This window comes from Myotis yumanensis, unplaced genomic scaffold (assembly GCF_028538775.1).
Source record: "Myotis yumanensis isolate MYYU_CA2020_CCGP unplaced genomic scaffold, mMyoYum1.0.hap1 SCAF_1, whole genome shotgun sequence".
In the NCBI taxonomy this organism is placed as follows: Eukaryota; Metazoa; Chordata; class Mammalia; order Chiroptera; family Vespertilionidae; genus Myotis; species Myotis yumanensis.
The window spans coordinates 39,600,382-39,623,762 of record NW_027223752.1 but is presented as its reverse complement, the minus strand read 5'-3'; positions in this window follow the sequence as shown (position 1 = coordinate 39,623,762).

The following is a 23,381-nucleotide window of genomic DNA, read 5'->3' as shown; positions in this document are numbered from 1 at the left end:
GCCCTAGCCGGTTTGGCTCAGTGGATAGAGGTTGGCCTGCAGATTAAAGGGTCCCGGGTTCAATTCTGGTCAAGGGCACATACTTAGGTCACATCAGTGTTTCTCTCTGTCTCTCCCTCTCCCTTCCACTCTCTCTAAAATATCAATGGAAAAAATATCCTGGGGCGAGGATTTTAAAAAAAATGGTGCTCTTTGAGTAAAGAAAATTACCTTCCATAATGTGGTGGTTCTCCTCTAATCAGTTGAAGGCTTAAATAAAACACAAGACTGACTTCCTCCAAGCAACAGAGAATTCTGCCAGCAGACAGCCTTCATATTTGAACTTCAGACTTTGAAGCTTTCCTAATTGCATTTTTTTTTTAAATATATTTTTATTGATTTTTTACAGAGAAGAAGGGAGAGAGATAGAGAGTCAGAAACATCGATGAGAGAGAAACATCGATCAGCCGCCTCCTGCACACCTCCCACTGGGGATGTGCCCGCAACCCAGGTACATGCCCTTGACCGGAATCGAACCTGGGACCTTCCAGTCCACAGGCCGACGCTCTATCCACTGAGCCAAACCGGTTTTGGCCCTAATTGCATTTTTTAAAAATAAGTCTCCTCTCTCTCTCTCTCTCTCTCTCTCTCACACACACACACGCGCGCACACACACACACACACACACCTAGTTCTCTGAATAACCCTAATAGACGCCTCTCATATACTACAAGTTATAAAACATCTCTGAGAAAAACCTAGGCCAATATTAGAAATATTCTTAATACTAGAAATCCTCAAAACCAATGGTTTGGAGCTTATTAAAAATACAAAGACTGGGCCCACCTAAGATTTTCTGAATTAGACTCTCCAGGAATAAAACCTGAGTCTGTATATTTTTATTAAGCTCTATACTGACTGTGACACCAATTGCTGGTTAAAATAATAGCCGCATTATAAGAAACTAGATATGGAGGATATTAGTCAGTTTAGGTAAGGTTGTGCCGTGGTAATGAACAACCCAGAAAAATCACTGTTCATCCTATGTGACCAATACCAATTGGGGGAAGGGTTATCTTCTCATGATAGTTGTCCTTCACGCTGTGTATTAGTCAGAATTCTGGTGGGAGACAGATGACATATTCACATAATTAATTAAGGAGAGATTAATAAAAGGACTGTTTACAAAGATGAGGGTCAGGTTGAGAGAAGTCAACAAAAGATGGTGCAGTACCCCGGGGCCAGGTACAGCAACTACCAGAACCCTAAGAGAGCAGGTGCCGCCCAACAGGAGCTGGAGATCTTTGGAAGAGGAGTACAGCCAGCCCATGGAGACCTGGAAAGGAGAAAGTGAGAGAATACATATCTCAGCGTCACCCTCCTTCTGTCTGCCCTCTGATCCCTGGCCAGTGTCTCTCATTAGTTGAACTGAACTAGAGGACAAAGGACAAAAGGACCTGTTGCTACAGTCCATAAAAGGCAGCCTCCCAGGGCACAGAGCATCATGGACAGAGTGGAATGTGTAGGGGCAAAGACAAAATGTCTAGTACACTCTGCAACCCAGGCTGGTACCACCTGGAACCTTGCTGGTCAACATGGTACAGGAAAGTTAATGAAGCAAAACATAAACTAGCTTTCAAAGCTTTTGCCCAGAAGTGATGATAGACTTACATGTCATTGACCTATGCAAATCACATGGCCAAACCTCACTTCAAAGGATGCAAGGGGGGATGGGGTCAGGGTGGGTGTGGGAGGGGTATGATATTCCAGAGAGAGGAGGTGAATAATGGTGATAGTAAATAATCCACGATGCAAGGAAGGCTAAGTAGATGGCTGGGAGATGGGGGAGAGGAAGACTTATTTTTTAATGTATATCTTTTCTTACCTTTCCAATTTGACAACATATGAATATATTACCTACTATAAATAATAGTAAAAATATTAAAATTACTGTGGTAAACAGGTCACTATAGTCAATATTACTCCTTCTTTAGGCTGCCCCGCATCTGAACCACTCACCTTATGAAGAAGAGCTAACCTCCCACTATGGGAGCTGAGTATTCCAGACACTCACTTTTCCTGCATCCTTTGCTGCTAGACATTGGCATGTGACCAGGGTTCTGCCAATAAGGTTCAGTTGCCACAGACACTACATTGGAAACTAGAGATGCAAAGAGGGGACTGAACAAAAACTGTTGTGGCAATGGGTAGTGCCAGAAATGGCAGCTACATGCAATTTGCAGAATCAGCAGGGAAAGTAGAAACATCCAGGTCTAATTCTGATGATTCTGAGAATGCCATCGGCAATGTTTACCACAGAGCAGCCGGAGCGGGGTGTGCTCAGAACGAGATCCATGACATGATTCCCGGCATTGTTTCTAAACCTGATTCTTACGCCTTTTGGAAAGTTTGAGAACTGTCCAATATCCTTTTTATTAAAGTCCATTTTCTGCTTAAATTAGCCAGAGTTTGGTATCTCTTGTTGGGAGCTAAGAACCTCGACCGGTACAATGCCTAGTTTTTAGCCTGTTATTGCAAGAAAGAATAATTATAAGACCTAGATGGAGTACTCTTTAACTTTATTTTTAATATATTTTTATTGATTTCAGAGAGGAAATGAGAGGGAGAGAGATAAAAATATCAATGATGAGAGAGAATCATTAATCAGCTGCCTCCTGCACACCCCACAATGGGGTTCAAACCCACAGCCCGGACATGTGCCCTGACCAGAAATTGAACCGTGACCTCCTGGTTCATAGGTTCAACGCTAAACCACTGACCCACACAGGCCAGGCTTTACCTTTCAATTTAAAAAAAAAGGAAGAAAGAAATTTGAGGAGTTGGATAAATATGTAAATAGCAGCTTAACCTTCCTTTAGCATTTCCTCACATATAAAGCTTTTCAGAGCAGGCTGCTTGTCATTGCCCAGACCAAGAGCTGCAAGGTCAACATGCATCTTAAGCTATTTAAAGGGCCTGAAAATTAAAGTGAGCTTGACAACGGTTTAGATTTGAGGATTTTCTTAGGATTTTATCTTAATCAAATAAGACATTATGAAACCGAGGCCACCAGGTAAAACAGAGTAAACATTGAATTGGAAGTCAGGAGACCCGGGTTCTGGTTTGGGTCTATATCTGACAGAGATTACTAGGTCTCTGTTTCCTCATATCAGTTGATTGCTTAGGTTCCTTCATCTCTGATACACTACTTCTAAATTGTTAAAACCCAGAGTGAATTCTGTTCCAAATTGGTCAAAGCAGCTCAAAACGGCACCAGTCAGTTAGAGTCTGACTGACTTACTCTGTATTTAACTTCTCTGTACTTAAGACTTTTTAACTAAAATGCAGTGTGGAGATAGTACCATACAACCAGGAAATGAGGTCATCTGTTTACTCTACCCAGTAACCTTATCCACAAGCCACAACCTTTCTCCTACTGCTTTACATTTTCTTAAGCTCAAAAGCCAAGACTCTAGTGACCAGAGTTGCATAAGAAACAACTCATCAACCAAGAAGACTGGCTGATTATGTTTGTTTTATGTCTGTGTTACTCATAATTGCAAAACTTAGAAGCAGATATTCTTCAGTAAGTGAATGAATAAACTGGTACATTCAGACAATTGAATATTATTCAGCACTAAAAAGAAATGACGCCTGGCCGGTATGGCTCAGTGGTTGAGCATCGACCTATGAACCAAGAGGTCACCAGTTTGATTCCTGGTCAGGGCACATGCCCGGGTTGTGGGCTAAATCCTCAGTGGGGGATGTGCAGGAGGAAGCCACTCGATGATGTTTCTCTCTCATCAATGTTTCTATCTATCTTTTTCCTTCCTCTCTCTATAAAAATCAATAAAAACATATTAAAAATAAAATAAAAATAAATCAAGCCATGCAAAAATATGGAGGAACCCTGAATGCATTATTAGTAAGTGGAAGAAGCCAATCTGAGAAGGTTACATATTTTATGATTTCACCTAAATGACATTCTGGAAAAGGTGAAACTATAGGCAGTAAAAATATTTGTGGTTGCTAGAAGGTTTTAGGGAGGAATGAATAGAAGGAGCACAGAGGATTCCTAGAGCATAAATATCCTTGTATGATACTATAATTATGAATACATGTCATTATACATTTGTCCAAACCCGTAGAATATACAATATCAAGAACACTAACGTAAACTATGAACTTTAGGTGATGATGTATCAGTGTAGGTTCACCAGTTGTAACGAATGTACCACTTTAGTGGGAGGTGTTGATAATGGTGAAGGCTGTGCATGTGGGGGAGACGGGATATATGGGAAATCTCTGCATCTTCTGCTCAATATTGTTGTGAACCTAAAACTACTCTAAAAATTATAGTCTATTAAAAATAAACGAACAAAAGAGGCCAAAAGGAGACCCATCAACCAAAAAGATCAGCTGGTTTTGTCTGTTCCCAGCTGATTGATAGGAAGAGGCGGCTACCTACCATTCTACTTACTGATGGGCAGACAGAGGAAGAGATGCATTTTGAGGCTGAACAGGTCCCCACAAACTATTCCTGAGGCCTGAGGAAAAAACACAGCACCTGGCTTTAGTAGAAAATCTATGCTCTTACTCAATTAGTTGTATAACTCCATCCTCTGCCTTCTTTTTATTTTTTAATGAAATATATAATCTCTCTATTAGAAATCTTGGAAGGAGTTCAAAATTGAATCTCCTCCTAGCTAATTTAATTTCAGTGCTTTATAGAAACCTTTTAAGCACATTCCCCCCTAACTCCCCAATTGTACACAGCTGTGGAATAGTAAGGCTCTATTCAGAGTTCCAAACAGCCTCCCTTCCTTGTTGCTGACTCAGATTTATAAAACTTAGTCTGTGGTTGAGCCTAGCCATGAGGAGAAATTCAAATTGGGAGAAAACCATCTTCCTTGCCAAAGAGAGGTCCTTGTTCAATGATGAATTGGGTAACGTTTGTCTTCTACATTCCAACTTCTTTCTAGTTTCTTTTTCCCTGAACCAATAGATAACTCTTGTCATCTCTCCATTCATCAAGATATGTTTTGAGAAAAGGATTAGACATTTACATTTAGTTGAAAAGTAAACGAGGGCCCACTTCTATACACTCTTAAACCCATTGTCATCTGGCTCCAGAGCTAATCCCTAATCTACCTTTATGAAAACAACTCGCACTAAAGCCACCAACAAGTTCCTAATTGCCAAATCTGAGGGACACTCCTCAGTCCTATTCTTACTACACTCTTGTAGGAGAACAACATTGAAAATTGCTATTTTCCCATCCTTTCTGCTAACAGAATTATTTATTTTATTTTTATTTTTTATTTTATTTTATTTTTTAAATTTATTTATTTATTTTTTTGCCTAGCCCTCTGGGATGAGTCATGATTAACCTAAGCCAGTCACGGCAAGTGCATTCACTTTACCAATGATTAATCTAGGAGTAGGCATGAGCCTTGGTTAATGAGACATAAGGGGAAGTCTGATGGATCTCCTGAGAAGGTTTTCCTCCTTGAAAGCAAATGAAGCACACAAAGGGAAAGCCTGATCGTCTCCACCCCCCTAGCTGTCTGCTTGCAATGCTCTCAGTTGCTTAGCATGTCCAACCTGTGGTCCCGAGGGAAACCTTTGACACACTGAAGGTGGCAGAGCAGAGCATGGAAAGTGCTGGGGACTCCCATAACATTGCTGGGTCACAAAACCCATCGAGAGACCTACCTCAGACTTCTTGATAAGTCATTTGTAATGATGTAAGTCACTTTTATCCTATTACTTGCAGCCAAAGGCATCCCAATAATACACCCTCTCTCTGTAGCATTTGATATTATAGATCACTTTTCCCATAGAATCTCTTTTCTCCATGACCCCAGTTAGCTCTGGTTCTCATCTATGCATTCCTCTTTCTTCACATTTCCCTCAAATATAAATGCTTCCCATTGATTAATGTTTAAACCTCTTCTCTGCTTACCCTGTGGAGAAGAGCTCCTATGGGCCCACTGCTATAATTACTGCCCATCTCTGACACCCTCAGACCCCTCTTCCAGGCTTTATCTCAAGATATTTAAAAATCAAACTCAATCATTTTCCTTTGTAGACATGCAAAGCCTCTGCTAGTAGTTGATGCTACAGGCCCTACCCAGCCACCTAAGACAAAAAACATGGGTATCATTCTAATCTTTCTTCCTCAATCATCCACACTCTCTCCTATCTTCACCACAATGAATCTGTTACAAAGTCATGCTCAGTTTAGCTCACCTCCTAAATATTTTGAGAATGCCTCCATCCTCTCTACTTTCACTGCCACCTCATTGGTTCACACTTTCTCATCTCTTGCCCAAACTATTACAAGGCCCTCTTAACTGATTCATTCTCTGGTCTTGCCTCCATGCAATCCTCTGAACTGTCTCAAGGATGTTTTTTCTGTAGGTCATTAAAGGAGCATGCCTCCACTTAACCCTTAATTGACTCCTTGCAATGGCATTAAAGGAGTAATCTTCTAGTTTTATCCTCTGAATATGATCTGAAGGGCTCGTTTTTTTCCTGCAAATTCTAATTTCTACACTCACTTCTATCCACCTGGTTCACTCTCATTTATATTCAGTCCTTCTATTATTTTAGTTGTGAAGAGTCTTTCTCCACCCTCACCACCCTCCTTCCTTTCTTCTATCCTCCAAGAAAGAGTTAGACATTCCCCCATAGTATCTCATGATACCTCTACCGTAGCATATGCCAACTAATTCTGGAGTTCCTAACTACTTTGTCCAATCTCCATTAGATTCTGAGCACCTTGAGGACAAGGACTGTCTTGTTTATGTTTGTTACTCCAATGTTTAACAAGTACTAAGAGATAATAAACCAGGAAATGTTTAATGACAGAATTAAATAAATGAATGATGTTCTAACTCTTGGGACATTTAAATTTTACAAGAAAAAAAAAAGAAGAACCAACAAAGCACTAAGCCATATAAAGAAATTTCTAATTATCTGATATACCATCTCAAGGTACAGTGAGGAGGCCCTTTCCTGATGCTGGTCAATCACACTACATGGACATCTATTAATCCACAATAACATCCCTGTGTTGCTTGTTGGGTACATTTCCTTCCAGAAAATGTCAGAAAGTTTGGCTTTTCAACAAGGCATTTCAAAGTCTGTAAGTTGTCCAAAATTAACTAGAACCTTTCATGAACATGCAGTCCTTTCCCCATGTAGCCAGGTCTTTATCCCCTAAGGAATTGATATCACAATATGTCAATTGAAAGAGATGCCAAATTTTTAACCTGTCTGGGGTGCCCATATGGGTGCTTTCTTCCCTGATCCTGACCACCTCTTCCTCTCCAGCCTTGACTTGCCCTTTTTGACCCTAAGTTTTGACCCCAGTTATTGTGATGTCTTATCAAGACTTGTTGGCCTCTACTTGTGGAGGTGTGGCAAATGCTCTCCACCCTTGTGATATAAGTTCACAAAACAGACCTATCTTGGGGTCCCAATTTTTAACAAGGGTTTTGGAATATAACTTGTCACTGTTGTTCTTCTTGAATTCTTATTACTGCCCTCTCTTTCTAGGATTTAACCAAACATTTAAGACACTGAATAGAGAACAAGTTTTATTAAATTTAAATCCATGTCTCTATCTTTTGTCCTTTGGGACATGATCCATTGTCCTTGAACCAAGCATCTTGATTCTTTTACCTTAAGATAAGGGAGCAAGCATCTTGATTCTCTTACCTTAAGGCTAATTTCTTTTCCATACATTTTAAATATAAGTATGTCCTATGCAATATTTGGGATATATTTGCGGTAAAAAACAAAAGGGGAGGTGGGTATTTGTTGTTTACCTGAAAGTCAGATTCAACAGGATGCCCATGAAATATTTGAGACATACATTGCTTGTCTGAAATTCAAATTTAATTTCTACTCTACTTTACCTGGCAACCTTAGCTACATGGTGCTTTAGTCAACAGTACATTTACTGCTGTTTATATTTAACTGTATTAAAACCTGGAACGGTAAGCACATACCAGGCAATTACTCTAAGCAATATCCTGTTTGGCCCACCTACAAGCGAGTAGTTATAAAAGGTTTATTAAGAAAGTATCAGTTGCCATATTTGTCGAACATTTCTTATGCATTCCTCATATCCTCTAGACCTCACCTATCTCCGGGGCCCATGGACACTGGTTCTGCTCCAGCCACTTCTGTGGTACCAGCTCTGTGTGGGTTTTAGTCAGTTTTGCACAGGAACAACCTGAAAATGCCTTTCCTCGTGTCCATAATACATGTGTCTGACCGTCTACCCTGGGGCTTTCTCACTGCTGCTGAAATGCGATGCTCTGAGGTCCAGTTGCTACTTATGGAGGAAATTTTTCACCAGTGGGAGACAGGGGCTGGCGATTACAGTTTTTTCCCTTCCTCCTCTAATACTGGCTGTCCTAAGATGCAGTAGTTCACATGACCTTCATAAAACAGTCTTTGGGGATTAAGGAGTCAGTTGTATTTGATATAAGGTGTTGTTCGTATTTTACCTGGGGTTCTGCTTCCTGGGAAACCCAGGTTAAGATATCATATCACCGACACCTAGCAATAAAACAGTCTGTGTGATAGAAAGAGTAAAGGACTTGGGTTCTGGTCTAGTCTCTGCCATTTGCTGACTGAGTGCCATAAAGGGATTGCTTAACCTCTATGGCTTTCAGAATCTTCATCCGTGAAATGAGGATAAGAATGTGTACTTCATAGAGTCCTGGAGACTCAGTGAGATAATATATATAAGAAGCACATTAATATCTATCACTGCTAATTTTCTATGTGTAAGCACTGTAGTAAGTGATTTATATTCTTTTCAATAAACCCAGGGATGGGATCCCATTGCCAACTCCATTTTACCAACTGAGGCATTAAAATAGGGGTGAGGAATGTCGGGCTGCAGGCCATATAAAGCCCACAAAATCATTTCATCTGGCCCTGCCAAGGCAACCTCAGGTGGGACTCGAAATTCAATAAACCTAGGAGCTCCAGCCATGATTGGCTCACGAAAAGGGTTCATTGCAGTTGTCAGGAAAGAGCTGAATCGTCTTAATCTTGATCCAAGTGATTTAATCATATGCCAAGGAAGTCTCTGTGCACAGTCGTCGAGGCTCAACAGTGTGTTGTCAACAGTAGTGTCATACATACATTTTGTCAAAAGCAGAGGGTTTAACAGTGGCCCGTTTAAGGAGTTACTGAATGATCTTGACTCTGAGTACAGTGAACTTGCTTATCACTGTGAAGGGCGGTTGCTAAGTCTCGGGAACATGCTCCTAAGGTTTTAGGAACTGCAGGATGAAGTCAAGCAGTTCATGGAGATGAAGGGAAAGCCTGTCAGGGAACTCAGTGAAAGCAAGCGTTCGTGGTGGACATTACCAAGTACCTCTCAGAGCTGAACATCAAGCTGCAGGGCCCCAACCAGCTTCACAGCTCCCTGCTTTCAAACGTGAAATCATTTGACGCTAAATCAAGGCTGTGGAAAGTGCAACTCGAAAGGAATAACACGGTGCGTTTCCCCACTCTGGAAGGACAAAGGCCTTCTAGGACACTTGAATAGGCTGATGAATGTGCAAAACTAATTGAGGCGTTTAACGAAAGATTCAAAGACTTGAAAAGTAAACAAATGGAATTGAGCATCTTTGCTGCACAGTTCAATGAGGAACCAGCTGATGTGCCTGATAACCTACAACAGGAAATCATTCAGCTGCAAAGCAATGAGGAGCTGAAAGCTAGGTACAACAACCTCCCACTGCCTGAGTTCTATAAAGGCTACATAAGCAGTGATGAATTTCCCACTTTGAGGAGACATGCATTGAAATGCGCATCTATGTTTGGAACAACTTACTGCTGCGAGCAGTTCTTTTCAAAACTTAGCATCACAAAGACTTGACTGCGCTCCAGACTGACTGTCACAAACCTGGAAAAGCAGTTGGGAATAGCAAGGTCATCAATACCAGCTAACATCACCCCCCTCACCAAAGAGGAGCAGTTCCAGCCATCACATTAAGGGTGAGTTAATTCAATGTTTGAGCAAATATAGCAGGCTAATTTTTAAGTTGATAATTTTGTATGGCCTGCAAATGATGTTATAAATATCCAAATGGCCTTTGGCAAAAAAAAAAAAAAAAAAAGCTTCCCCTCCCCTGCTTTAAAAGGTTATGTTACTTGATTAATTTAAGGATACAAAGCTAGTATGGGTGGAGCCAGAATCTGAAACTAGGCATCCTGAACCCAAGCCTATACCCTTAACCATTACATGATACTCTTCACCCAGTGAACAAAACGGTGCCTGGAACAATATCCATTCCCTCTCTCCTCCTTAGTTACAGAATCCTGCGCTTATGGGGCAGCAATGTACCCAGTTAAATGACTATAGCTCCCAGCCTTTCTTGCAGTGAGGTATGACCATGTGACTAAATTCTGACCAATGTGTATAAGGGGAACTGCTGTGTAGTAATTTTGGGGGGTTTCCTTACAATGGAGGGAGGCAGGTCCTTCTCTTACTTCTCCTTTCTTCTGACTGGAATTCAGACACAAAGGCTGGAGTGCAAGTAGCTGTTATGGATCATGAAGTGGCATAATAAGCTTGAGATAGCAGCAAGATTTTCTGGAGCCAGTACATGAACCACAAACATCCTATTTCAGATCTTCTTTTAGGTTAAGAGAGAATTACCCTCCTACTTACTTTAACCAGTGTGTGTGTGTGTGTGTGTGTCTTCTTTTAGTGTTGTCTGTGTAGCCAAATTTAATCATAACTGTCATAAAAGTTGACAAAATTTTTGGCTGCCTGCCTATCCATTTATATTGTAAACCATAAAGTCATATACATTTTTTAGTTAGAGTTATTACATTTAGTATTGAAGATGTGTGCTCCCTGTGGAACTATAGTCCCTACCTAAGCATTTTTTTGGTTGGAAGCCAGGAAGAAATATGAGTATACTTATTCCAAGAATCAAAATCAGTTAATATTGCTACACATATTGCAGAACAGCTGCTGTCACATAGAACTAATTCCATCTTTTCAGTCAAGACTCATCTCTCCCCAGGCAATATGCTACTTACTTCATGCAAATATATTCCTTTTTCCATAAAGACATGGTAAAGGAAAGCATGCATTAATTTACCAAGGTGAACTTTAAAGTGTTGAACAAAATCTCATACCCATAATTATTTTTAAGGCCAATAATGTCTGGAAGATCGTAAAGTTCTGAAAATAAACACTTTAACAAAGCAACTAATATTTATTCTTGGCCATTAGCAGATTTGGCAAAGGATTGGAAGTTATTTTTATGATCACTTCTAATAATTCTGCCAGAAAAAAACATATATATTTTCAACAACCTTTCTATTTATAATGATACCCGTTTACACTATCAAATAAGTTATATTTCAGCCTTATAAGTAGTGCCCATCTTGTCAAAAACAAAATAAAACATTACAACTCGTGGATAATGAGAGTTTTTTAAAGAGCAATTAAAAACAGAATTTATAATTGTCAATGCCTACTCTGATCTATTTTATATGTATACCTTTTTTCCATTTCAATGTGGCTAATATAAATCATCATATTTAAAAATATATGGTCAACTTTTAAAATAAAAGAAATAAGAGTCACCATGTACTTGAATTAAATGACTTGCTACAGCTGAGCAATGAATCAAATTTGAAGATTTTTAGTAGCTTTGACAAAAATAGAAATATATTGGGCTATATTGTACCTTTGTCTAAGAGAAGGATGTTTCAGGTAAATATAAAAATGTTTAACCTGAATTCGAGGATTAATTATCGTATGGTCCCCAAACAATGGGACACAATATCTCCAACTACCATTTTATAAAATTAGGAAAGTGTTCTAGAAAACTTTCATATAGTGATCCTATATAAAGCCTGGAGACATACAATGAAATTGTAACTCAGGGATGGCATTTTATTGGAAAGATTATGTGAAATTATATAATGATTTAATTCTGTGGTTCCATCAAAACAAAAGTACATATATGCTTACAAGTAGAACACATTGCCATGAAACTTTTAGTTATGGATAATTAATTCCTTCTGCATCTCTTTCCTCTGTTTCTCTCCCACTCAAGAGAGCACATTTAAGTGCAAGTTAGGGGGACATTATCGTGGGTATAATCTTAATACTTTTTTTTCATTTTTTCCATCACCATTTATCCTCTCTGTGCCCTCTTCCACTTCCATCTTAATACTGTTTGAATTTAGAAAATAAAGTAAATCATTGGCAAACGTCAGCTCTAACTGATGAATACCAAATTACTTGCAACATGAGCTCTTTTCCAAAATGGTCCTTCTTTCTTCCATTCCCATGATCCCTCTCAACTTAACTATTGAATTGTTTAAAGAGTCTATGTTTAATTTTTAAGTGATGAACATGTACTAAATAGGATTATTTACTATCTATTCATGAGGATCAAAATGTATTGACAATTTAATTTCTTAGTACATACAACCCTTATGTTTTCTCATAAGAGGGAATAGAAAGAATTACTTCCAAGAAACTCCATATCTTGATTGTGGTCTTGCCTTAAACTTTACTAAACTTCACTTGATCCTCTACTTATAGTAGCATTAATAACAAATGACAACTTTGTAAAAGCCTCTACTTGGATTTTGTAGGAATTAAGACACAAAGAGTAGTCCAACAATAGCCCCTACTTTCCCAAAAGTAGGAGTGGAGAGAATGACTCAGGGAAAACTACAATGTACCTACAAAGTATCACAAACTAAAAAATCCTAACTCTGGCCTCTCCATGATTTCCTCCTTTCCATATTTCCCCAGTGGTGTCAAATATGAAACAGCCTGACTTCAACTTAGACTTGAAGGATTAGGAGGGAGTAATACCCTTTTCTTAAGTAGAAAAGTAAATGACGAAAAAATGATTCCTTTTATTACATCGAGGATATACAATGATGTATAACTATAATTTTGTATTTAAACATTAAATTTCTTTGTTATACAGCATGTTTCATTAAATAAGGTCATTAATAATGAGGTCCTGGAATGCCTTCCAGCTGATGTAATGCTGAGAGTTCCCACAGGTCAGGTAGGTGTGTAGACACTGTGGCTGAGAAGCTGCTCTAACCCAACACAGAGAGAGAAAACTGGACGGAGAACCAGGTAATCTCCTTTGGATTGTCCCCTTTACATATCAGATGCCGCAAGGGAAACCTTGGAAAATGTCAAAGGGCATTTTCTGACAGTGGAAAGTGTGTGTTAACCCTATTTTTAAATGCAGGGAGATTTAGCCAGGCACCTGAGAAAGTGGGAATGAGGGAAGAAGAGTTGTCATTCAAAGCTGGCCAAAAAGTCACTCTTTTTCAATGCTGGCAACACTACGAGGGTGCCTAGAATCTAGGTTAATGTTTCTCCAAAAGAAAAATCTTAAAATCTATCCACGATTACATGCTAGGTACGTGATTGACACTGCAGAGTTCTGGACCAACGTGGAAAATATGATTTTGACATGAAAAAGTATTAAAAGTAGGATTAACAATTGATTGCCTTGATGATGATGACACTTCACTAAATCTTCTGGAAAATATCTAATTTTTCATATTATTTTGTCTTGATAGGTTAGGCCAGTGGTCGGCAAACTCATTAGTCAACAGAGCCAAATATCAACAGGACAACGATTGAAATTTCTTTTGAGAGCCAAATTTTTTAAACTTAAACTATATAGGTAGGAACATTGTTATTATCTTAATTAGGGTACTCCTAAGCTGGCCTTTGCCAAAAACGTCCTCAATCTGATTGAGGTATGTTCGCTGAGGTCGACCCCTTCCAACTCTCCCATCCACACTCGTCTTATATACTTGTTTCATCTATCTTTTGTCACCCGCGCGCGATTTGCAGACGCGACTAGCACTAACCACTGTACAATGAGACTGCTGACTGACTGGCTCACTCAACTCCTGCATGAATCACGCGCGCCTCCCCCACGCTGCGTATCCCGCAGCCCGCCTGCGCCCAGTCTCCCAACTGACCAACACCCCCCACTTCTTCTAACGCCACTTCTTCAAAATAGACTCGCCCAGGCCGAAAACCGACTTCTGCACATGGGCCACGAAGTTTCAATCGCATTATACGTGTGCACCCACACATGGTATTTTGTGGAAGAGTCACACTCAAGGGGCCAAAGAGCCGCATGTGGCTCTCCAGCTGCGGTTTGCCGACCACTGGGTTAGGCAGATAGATTAAAAAAAAATATACCAAAAATTAACATGATATATTAATCTAGCACAGGATTTGGCCAAAAGAACTCAAGGTTACTGATGGAAAGAAAGAACAAATGGCTGAATGAATTATCTATTTGATGGAGTTGTTCTCTATTTTAACTAATTGAGGAAGATTAACAATGGAGAGATTTTAGTTTATTTAGTTTAGCCATATTGCTCTTTCTGGAAATTATTAGTCAGTAGGTTCATCTGCTTCTGTTTTGAAAAAATAAAACCAGCCCTCAACAGAAATTTGATGTCCTTTTTGCTCTATCTGGAAGACATAGATCCTATTCATTTGCATAATAGTAACAAGTTAATTTAAATATATATTAGAAAAAAAGAGACAAAGGACTTAGAACACGACCCTATTTTCTATAATTTAGGTTGGAGTTCAATGGGCACAAGACTTTGACAATGATGCCATGACACAGACATAGAAGAAGCATTAATGGCCAGTATCCCGGAGACAGATTAAATAATTCAGTCCCCTGTTTACGACAAAGTGTGATAAATGAGAAAATTGACCTGCACTATAAAAGGACTTCCATTATTTGTGGCTATTTTTTTCTGAAATAAAAGGGAATAGAGCAAAATCATTAGTGGAATTGATGCCATAGCCTCTTTGTTCCTCACACAAGGTACTAGGCTGAAAAACTTAACCCCATAATTTGAGAAGACATGAGTGCTTCTGAGAGCTATCCAACAGACTAGTGGTCTGTAATTTGAGAGAGAAATGGCTCCCCTTTCCCATCAAAGAGAACAGTAAACCCCCAATTACATAAAGAACCTCAGCCCAAGGCTTTGTGTTTTAAACGAGTCCATCTTCTAGATTTCAGTAACCAGAGGCTCAGAACATTGGCAAACGTTGCTGACAAAGATCACGTCTCATAGGCGCCTATTCTTCTGGCCTCTCTGGGTTTATGCAGTAACATAAAGTTTCCTCTTCTCGGCTTCTCTGCTGTGACCTCTTATTTAGAGAGACATTCTCAGATTATGCCTGATGTTCTGACCCTCTTATGAACAGCTCTCATTTTCACTCTCAAAATGGCCCCAGTTGGGACAGTAAATTATATGGATGCTCCCAAGCCTTATCAACCCCGTGTGGAAGTCACTCTTCCAAGGGCGTTCCATAAACACTGAAATCTGCCTCTCTACTGACCATCCTAGGTCTGAAAATGCCTCCGGTACTGTAGATAATCAATTAAAGAAGAGCAATTGGGACAGTATACATCAACTCTCTATATGACTATGGCTATGACTATGAGTAGATCATTTAAATTTCGTGGGCCTTGGTTTCTTCATGGAAAATAAGGACATTAAAGTAAATGATTTTTTTTTTTTAGCAATAAATGGCATCTTGGCTGAAAGCAACCCAGTTTTGGCCCTCTACTCATTTCTCTAATTCACTGCTAGGGCCTGGGCACACCAGAAGAAAGGGTCTGATGTCCCATCATAGACTACTCAAAGTCTCTCTTGAAATCTAATAAACTCAACCATTATGAAACTGCTGTGGATTCTTTATCACCATTTTAAGGTTCAGAAAAACATATCCTGAGTTCCCAGAGACATTCAGACCAGCTTGAGGGAGGCAGAGCCACCAGACTGCTATGTGCAGAACACTCCATCCTCCCACTCCATGTTGTCCCTAAAGTATCGTGACTGAGAGCAATGTTCTCTTCAACTGCCTGGAAGCCTCGACTCTCATTTCTGAGAAACCCGAGACATAGAAAACAGGGGTCACCATTTATGACTCTAGAAATAGTTAGGTGGCAATCTTATCAACTCAACTTCCCATTATTTGCAAAACATTCATTGTACTACCTCTTCCAAAAAAAAGATTTCAGTTTGCTTTCATCTCCTCATTGGGATAACTACAATCTTGTTAGTTTTCCTATTAATTTGCTTTATGATCCAATAATTTCTACTTTCTTTCTAAGGGCAACTGCCAGGTCAGATGTGAAAAATTAAGTCAGTTTCTTAGCAAGCCAAAATCATGCACAGGATGAAATTATGGGATAGGATATGAAGGACGAATCAAGACAAGGGAAGATGCTCTATAGAGAAAATGTAAGAGATGATAGAAACAAGAAACTGAGAAGCAAGATCTGAGATTAATAAAAGGAATCTTTCTAGTTCTCCCAGGGGGTGACTTGCCCTTGTTGTATTTCATTTGTTTTTCAATTCCCTGTATCCTTTCAATCAGTCCTCTTTTCATTCAAAGTCTCAGTGAGTCTCTGTTCCTTGAAACCAAATAATCCCTTAAAACCAAAAAGATGCTTGTTCATGAAACCTCTTAGTGTAACTCCAGTCTAAGTGAATGTATTAGTAAGAGCTTCGACGGCACATTCAACTTGAAGGTTTATAAAGGTGTGTGTGGGGGCGGGGGCGGATTAGTAGAGCCACACAGGATGGTACTAAAACTCAAGGTTAGTAACCGCAGAGCACTTAACACACCTGTGCCACAAAGAACAAAGTTACTGGTACCAGTTACTGGAATCAAGAGAGAAACACCTTGAGAGGAGCAGTGACTTAGGTCAAGAAACATACCTACCCTGAGGTGACTTCACAGGGAGAGAGTCATGGGACATAAGCCTTGGCCTCACTTCCCTGTCCAGTGTACTTCTGTGGCTCCCATTGGCTGCGTCCCACCGGAAGCCAGAGTGCAAGAAAACCTCTAGGCTCAGTGTCCCAGGGTAGAGGAGTCTACTTTGTTTGCATTTACAGCTTCCTAGGAAAGTGATTAAATCTCCTGCACTCACAGCTGAAGGGGAGAATGCATCTTTTTTTCTGAAAGGTGAGGTGCAGAGTCTACCTAGACAAATGCAAATACAGCATCCACCTGGCCCAGAAAGACAGGTCGGCCTGGCCTGCCAGGGAGGAGAAGCCTTACTGAGAGAGGAAGCAGTGGGCAATAATAAGAAGTGGCAGCCGAGTGTGAAATCCTGCCACTGGCCAGCGGCAACTGGCAATAAGGCCGAAAATAGCTCAGGCAGAACCCCCACTTCAGGACAGGGATAGAAACAGTGCTTTTAGCCAGAGGCTTCCTTTTAAGCCGTGGTAGAGGACTTGTGGAAATGGTATTGTTATGTTTTTATTCCCAGCATCCATTCCCAAAGGAACCCTGAGCCACAATGCCCTTCAGTGTCTCTGTGGGAAGCCGGGCTATTCTGGGAGGGCCGAGAAAGCTACGTGAAGGGACACAGGCAAATGACAGTTTACAAGGGCTGGGATCCAGGACAAATCTGCATGTGAAACATGAGGAGAAAATGCTGTCTCACTCTCAAAACTACATTTAGGTGTTTTGCTTTGTTTTGTCTTTTTGTGGGAATAAAAGTATCTATTTTTCAATTTTATTACCAGGTCTTTGTAGAATAGATGATCATGTTAACAGTTCTCATATTGATTCTAAGAAACCCAGTTCAGCTGCCTAATAAATGAGTGTCCTAAGGAATAAATGCATTTTCTTCCCCATCTTTACCAGCCTCTCACAACCACTGCCTTGAAATTATGAATTTATGCTATTTTCTTCACAAAAGAATTATTGCAAGCCTCAAATATAATTACTGATTCCAGAGCATGAATTCTGAATCAATGTAATTCAATAGACTGGTACTGAGTTCCTTCTATGTTCTGGACACTCAGAATACTAAGATGAGTTTTAAATGCCTGGTCTTCAAGGAAAGGGACACATAAAAAAGGATTAGAGTATAGCACAGTAAGTAAAATGAGATTTATATTTTATAGGAAGTAAGGTCACTGCATACAAGAGAGAATGATCAAAACTTTTGTGGGCATACAAAGGCTTTCTAGAGTAAATGGCTTTTGAACTTGGCTTTAAAAGATGAATAGGAGTTAGGAGGTGGTGGCTAAGTGTGGAAGAGCATTACAAGCAAAGGGAAGCGTGTGTGCAAAGGCAAAGAGAGCAAGTTGTGTCCTAGGACCTGGAAGCCAGTTGGCACTCTGAAGCATAACACACTCGGGGGAGAAGTCTGAAGTGGGGGGTGGACACCAGGCGATGCCAGGCAGTCAGCAAAGTGTGATCAGCAGGGGTGCGTTCCAAGTAATCTACTGGCCTGCAGTAGTTTGAAAATCGTTTTCTTTTCTGCTTTTGTTTTCATCACTCAATTAGAGCATCTATCCCTATAAAAGTTTCACCTCACTCAGTTCCATTCTGATAGGAATTCTTGAGTGAGAGGGTAAGTAGCATTAACTCCATTGAGCATCATCTGTGTACCCCTGGGGAGTGTGTCACTCAAGTGAACACTGGAAAGGAAGTGCTGCTACAGGCTGCAAAGAGACATCAAAGGGTTGAGGCAGGAGTGTGAGATGGTTACATTTGCATTTAACAAGATCCCCCTGACAGCTCTGTGAAGAGTTGTTTGTGTTGGATGGTGGGAAGCATAATGCATTAGTTTCCTAGGGCTGCAGTAACAAATACCGCCAACTGGGTGGCTCAAAACAACAGAAATTTATTTTTTCCAAGTTCTGGAAGCCAGAAGTCCAAAATCAAGGTGTTAGGAAAAAGCATTCCTTACTCTTCCAGCCTCCCGTGGCTGTCAGCCATCCCTGTCTCCCTTTGGCTTATGGCCATAGCACTTCAGAGTCTGCCTCGGGCTTCAGTCACCCTCTCTTCTGTATGGTTTCCTCTTTTGTCTCCTGTAAGGACACTTGTCATTACATTTAGAGCCCACCTGGGGAATACAGGATGATCTGATCTCAAAATTCATCACTCAATTATGTCTGCAAGGACTTTTCCCAAATAAGGTAGCATTCATATGTTCCAGGGACTTGGGTGTAGACATCTTTTGGGGAGCCATCATTCAGCCCACTACACAAAAGAATCTTGTTTCTCAACCTGTGACAAGCAGACCAGCTGCATTAGGACTTCCTGGAATGCATTTTATCATTAAAATAAAATGATATGTTCTGCAAATATAATTGCAAGGGAGTATAATTGCACTGTCATTTGTACATTGCTGGACTAGAGATGTGAACCCAGTTGGGGGTGTCAGCAGCCATGGGGATGACTTTGTGATATGGGTGTGGGAACTAGACTTAAAGTGGTAAAGACCCAGTGGCGACTTAGAGTGGAGGTGAGGGGAATGAAGATGGGAATTCAGGGAGAAAATGTAGAATATCAGGAATCCCTACCTTGGATTTAGTCCTTACATGTGATTCAGAATTTCCCTTTTTGCTATCCTTAACAAATGAACATGCAGTTCCTGTTTAAGCAATTCACTTGCAGTGTATGATTTCATTTTTGTCTGTTTCCTTCACTAGCTTATAAACTAAAGGAAGGAAGAGGTCGTGTTTCTTGGGTTCACTCTTGTTTCCCCAGCACCTAATAGAGTGCCTGGTATATCGAAAGTGCTCAATATGTACTTTTGAATGAATAGATGAATAAATGAGCGACTCCAGGGACAAGAAGATGGGGCAACTAATTAAGAATTAGAATGGTCGAGAGTTATCAATAGTTATTACAGTGGTTACTCTTCCATTTGGGGCAGCTGTAACTCTAAATTCTTCTTTATGCAGTCACTTCTTTTGTTCCCTAGATTGAGTCTAAAAGTCTTCTTCTACATGAAAATTTCTTTCAAATACTCTGAAGAGAACTACTGGGTCCACTGAGTCTCCTCCTCCCTGGCTGAATATCTTCATTTCTTCAACCACATGGCCCGTTTTCAAAACCACAGTTCTAGGTGCTCTCCTCTCATTCACTCAAGTATTTCTGAGTGTCCACTGAGTGCTCTGCACCAGGACGGTGATTCAGTGGGGAACACAACAATCATACTCTCACCCTAGCTTGTCTGTGTCACTCTTAAGTTATTAAAGACTAGAGGCCCTGTGCAGGAATTCGTGCATGGGTGGGGTCAGCCAGCCCACCCCAGTCAGGGCCAATAGGGATGGACTGGCCAGAGGAAAGGGCCACAGGTGGTTAGCCGGCCAGCCCCGGCCCCTGGTCGAACTTCTGGTCAAGGGGACAATTTGCATATTAGCCTTTTATTATATAGGATAACAATCCCCAGAACTAAGAGGAGCAGATGCCCCTTCTATAGTATTGGATATAAGCTTTTCACAATATCTAAGTAAGAGTTTATTATTTCCTTTCACTCACTTGTTGGTGGTACTGGACACAGTGTTTGTACAACCATGGGCCATGAATTAAGTGTGACTTTTCTTTTGGGTACAAGAATGTCTTAGTCTGCTTGGGTTACTACAACAAAATACCATAGACTGGGTGACTTAAACAGAAATTTATTTCTCATCCCTTTGGAAGAAGTTTGAGATCAGGGTGCCAGCATGGCTGGCTTCTGGTGAGGGCCACCTTCTTGCTTTACAGATGGCCACCTTCTTGCTGTGTCCTCACATGGCAGAGACAGAGATCATCTCTCCCCTGTCTATTCTTATAATGGCACTAATCCCCTTCATGAGGGCTACACCCTCGTGGCCTAATTACCTCCCAAAAGCCCCACCTACAAATATCATCATATGGGAGATTAGGATGTCAATATTTGAATTTGGGGGGACCCAAACATTCAGTCCATAGCATTGAGCATACATTGAATTTGAAGTCTATTCAGCACGATCACCAACAGCCTTCCAACTCTAACAAAGAGAATAAGTGTAATCACAATAGTGCAATGAGCAGAAATGGACCTCAGCCATCCAGAGAGGCTGGCTATCCTTTCAGACATCTGTGAGAAACAGATGCTCTGTCAAGCCAGGGAGAGGAACAGGTTTCTTGGGGACTCGGGTTATATCTTGTGTTCAGTGAAGCACATCAGAATCCTTTACATAGTGGAGCCTATTTAGCTATTTTTTCTTATTTTTCTATAATTTTATGTGTTTGTTCCTATTTTTATAGTGATGAAATAATCCTGCAATAAACCAAAAAGAATTCAACCAAGCCAATGGGAATTTCCTTTCATTGCAAATGTATGTTTAACTGATTTGTTGACTAATAGAAGTTCCTAAGCTTCAGAAGTGATATTCTCCTTTAAGGGGACACAGATGTTTAACTTAAAACTTCATATTTATGACATTTCAATATTGGTATTCTCATTTTTTTACTAATTAAATTGTAAGAAAACAAAATCTGCTTGTCCTACAGCAATTTGGCTGCAGTTCAAAAACGTTTTCATTAAAATAAAATGATATGTTCTGCAAATATAATTGCAAGGGAATGAAATACACTTACCAAATAGTTGTCTGTGATACAGAAAAAGAAATAAATTATAGGAAAACAGTGCCAAGAAATGGACAGTAGAAAGAGGTTCTAAGGAATGTTCCCCACCTCTGTTAGAGTCATTTGGGGGTTCATTTTGTGTTTTTTTAAGTGAAAATTTAAAACCTCATGCCTCATTTTATGGTATGAAATGGCACATTTGTGTGACTCTCATTGCACTTAGAGAAGTTGATGTGAATAGATTAAAGGTTGTTTGCAGTTACAAGTCACTGAGTTTTTTCAACTATAGCCAATAGACTCAGAGTTACAGACACGACTAGCCAATGGTTAGAAAGCAGGCAAGAGAGATTTAGTGGAAGGTGGCTATGGTCATATTGGGTATACACAGGTAAAACTGGTCAAAACTTTTGGCCATTGTAATTCACCTAAGTCTTCAACTTCACATAAAAACATTTAGTCAATCAAATCACTTGGTTCTATAACTGTTTCAATTCCCCAAACACTATTGGATTGTCTGTTCTCTAGTGTGAAGACCAATGCCAGGTACATAGTAAGTGCTGCATATTTGTAGAATGATGAGGTAAGTGAATTAATGAGCAAAAATTCCACACCTTCTGCTTTCCTGATAAACATATATAGGTCAGTAAATACTTCTGAATTCTGATACCAATATTCAAGGTGCAAACATTTGATGCCCCCCAATGGAGAGCTATCCTTCACATTATCATTGTAAACAGAACCCTGGATGATTTGGTCAGAATTCTTCTCTGAAAAAGAACTAAGATATAATTAGCATTTAGCTGAAAAATTAATATCTTTATAAAGATGTCTACATATTTAAATTTTTCTGTTATGTCTGGAATTTTTATCTATAGATGGTTTCCAAACTAGATTGTGACCCTGATTAATTGGATAATTCAAGCATTTTTAACTGATGTAAATTATTGCAAGTGATTTGGAAGCCCGGTGATCCTTTTTGATAGTTCCAGTCATGTGCTACACATACATCTAGTCCAAGCCAAACAGATTGCAACAAAAATATGCTTGTGCATGCATGTGTGAATACACGTATATGCATATATGTGTGCATGTGTGTACATGTGTGAAAGCATTTGTGAATTTTTTATTTGCTTATTTTGATTACATAATATTAATCTCTGCATTTCAGTCCTTGATAATTTTTGCACATTCACCTTTTACATAATCAACTAAATAATCATAAGAAGTCAACTTGACCATATAGGGGAAACCCTAGTGTATCTATCTTGAAATAACATACTTATTAAATTTTTCCTAGTAACTGCCAGCATACTCAGTCACAACATTTGTACGATGCACTTGAAAATACAGAAGCAGCCTTGGCCCAGTGGCTCAGTTGATTGGAGCATCATCCCATACACTAAATGGTTTCAAGGTCAATTCCTGGTCAAGGCATATAACTTGGTTATGGGTTCGATCCCCAGTCGGGGCAAGTACAGAAGGCAATGAATCAATGTTTCTCTCTCACATTGATGTTTCTCTCTCTCTTTCCCTCCCTCTCTCTCTCTTTATCTTTCCTCCTCTTTCTAAAAATCAATAAAAACATATCCTTGGGTGCTATTTAAAAAATACAGGAGCAAAGAAATGATATCACAGGGACAAAAACTCTGCAGGTAAAAACTAGCATAAAACAGATAAGCATTCTCTGGCTGGAATACAGAGCTCTCAAACCTCTTAAAATAATTAAACCTTACTCTGAAAACACTACGTACCAGATGTGAACTGCCCAAACTTGTTTCTAAACAGATCCATGTGTGTCCATAGAGTTTAATGCACAATTCATGTTCATACAGTTTAATTCATGGATCATTAAACTACTTCAGTGCTTAGCCCATTCATTGATCTGAGCGCCTTTACCTTAAAATGAAATCTATTGATCTTACCCTTTCGTTTAAAGAAGATAAAAGACAATTTCTG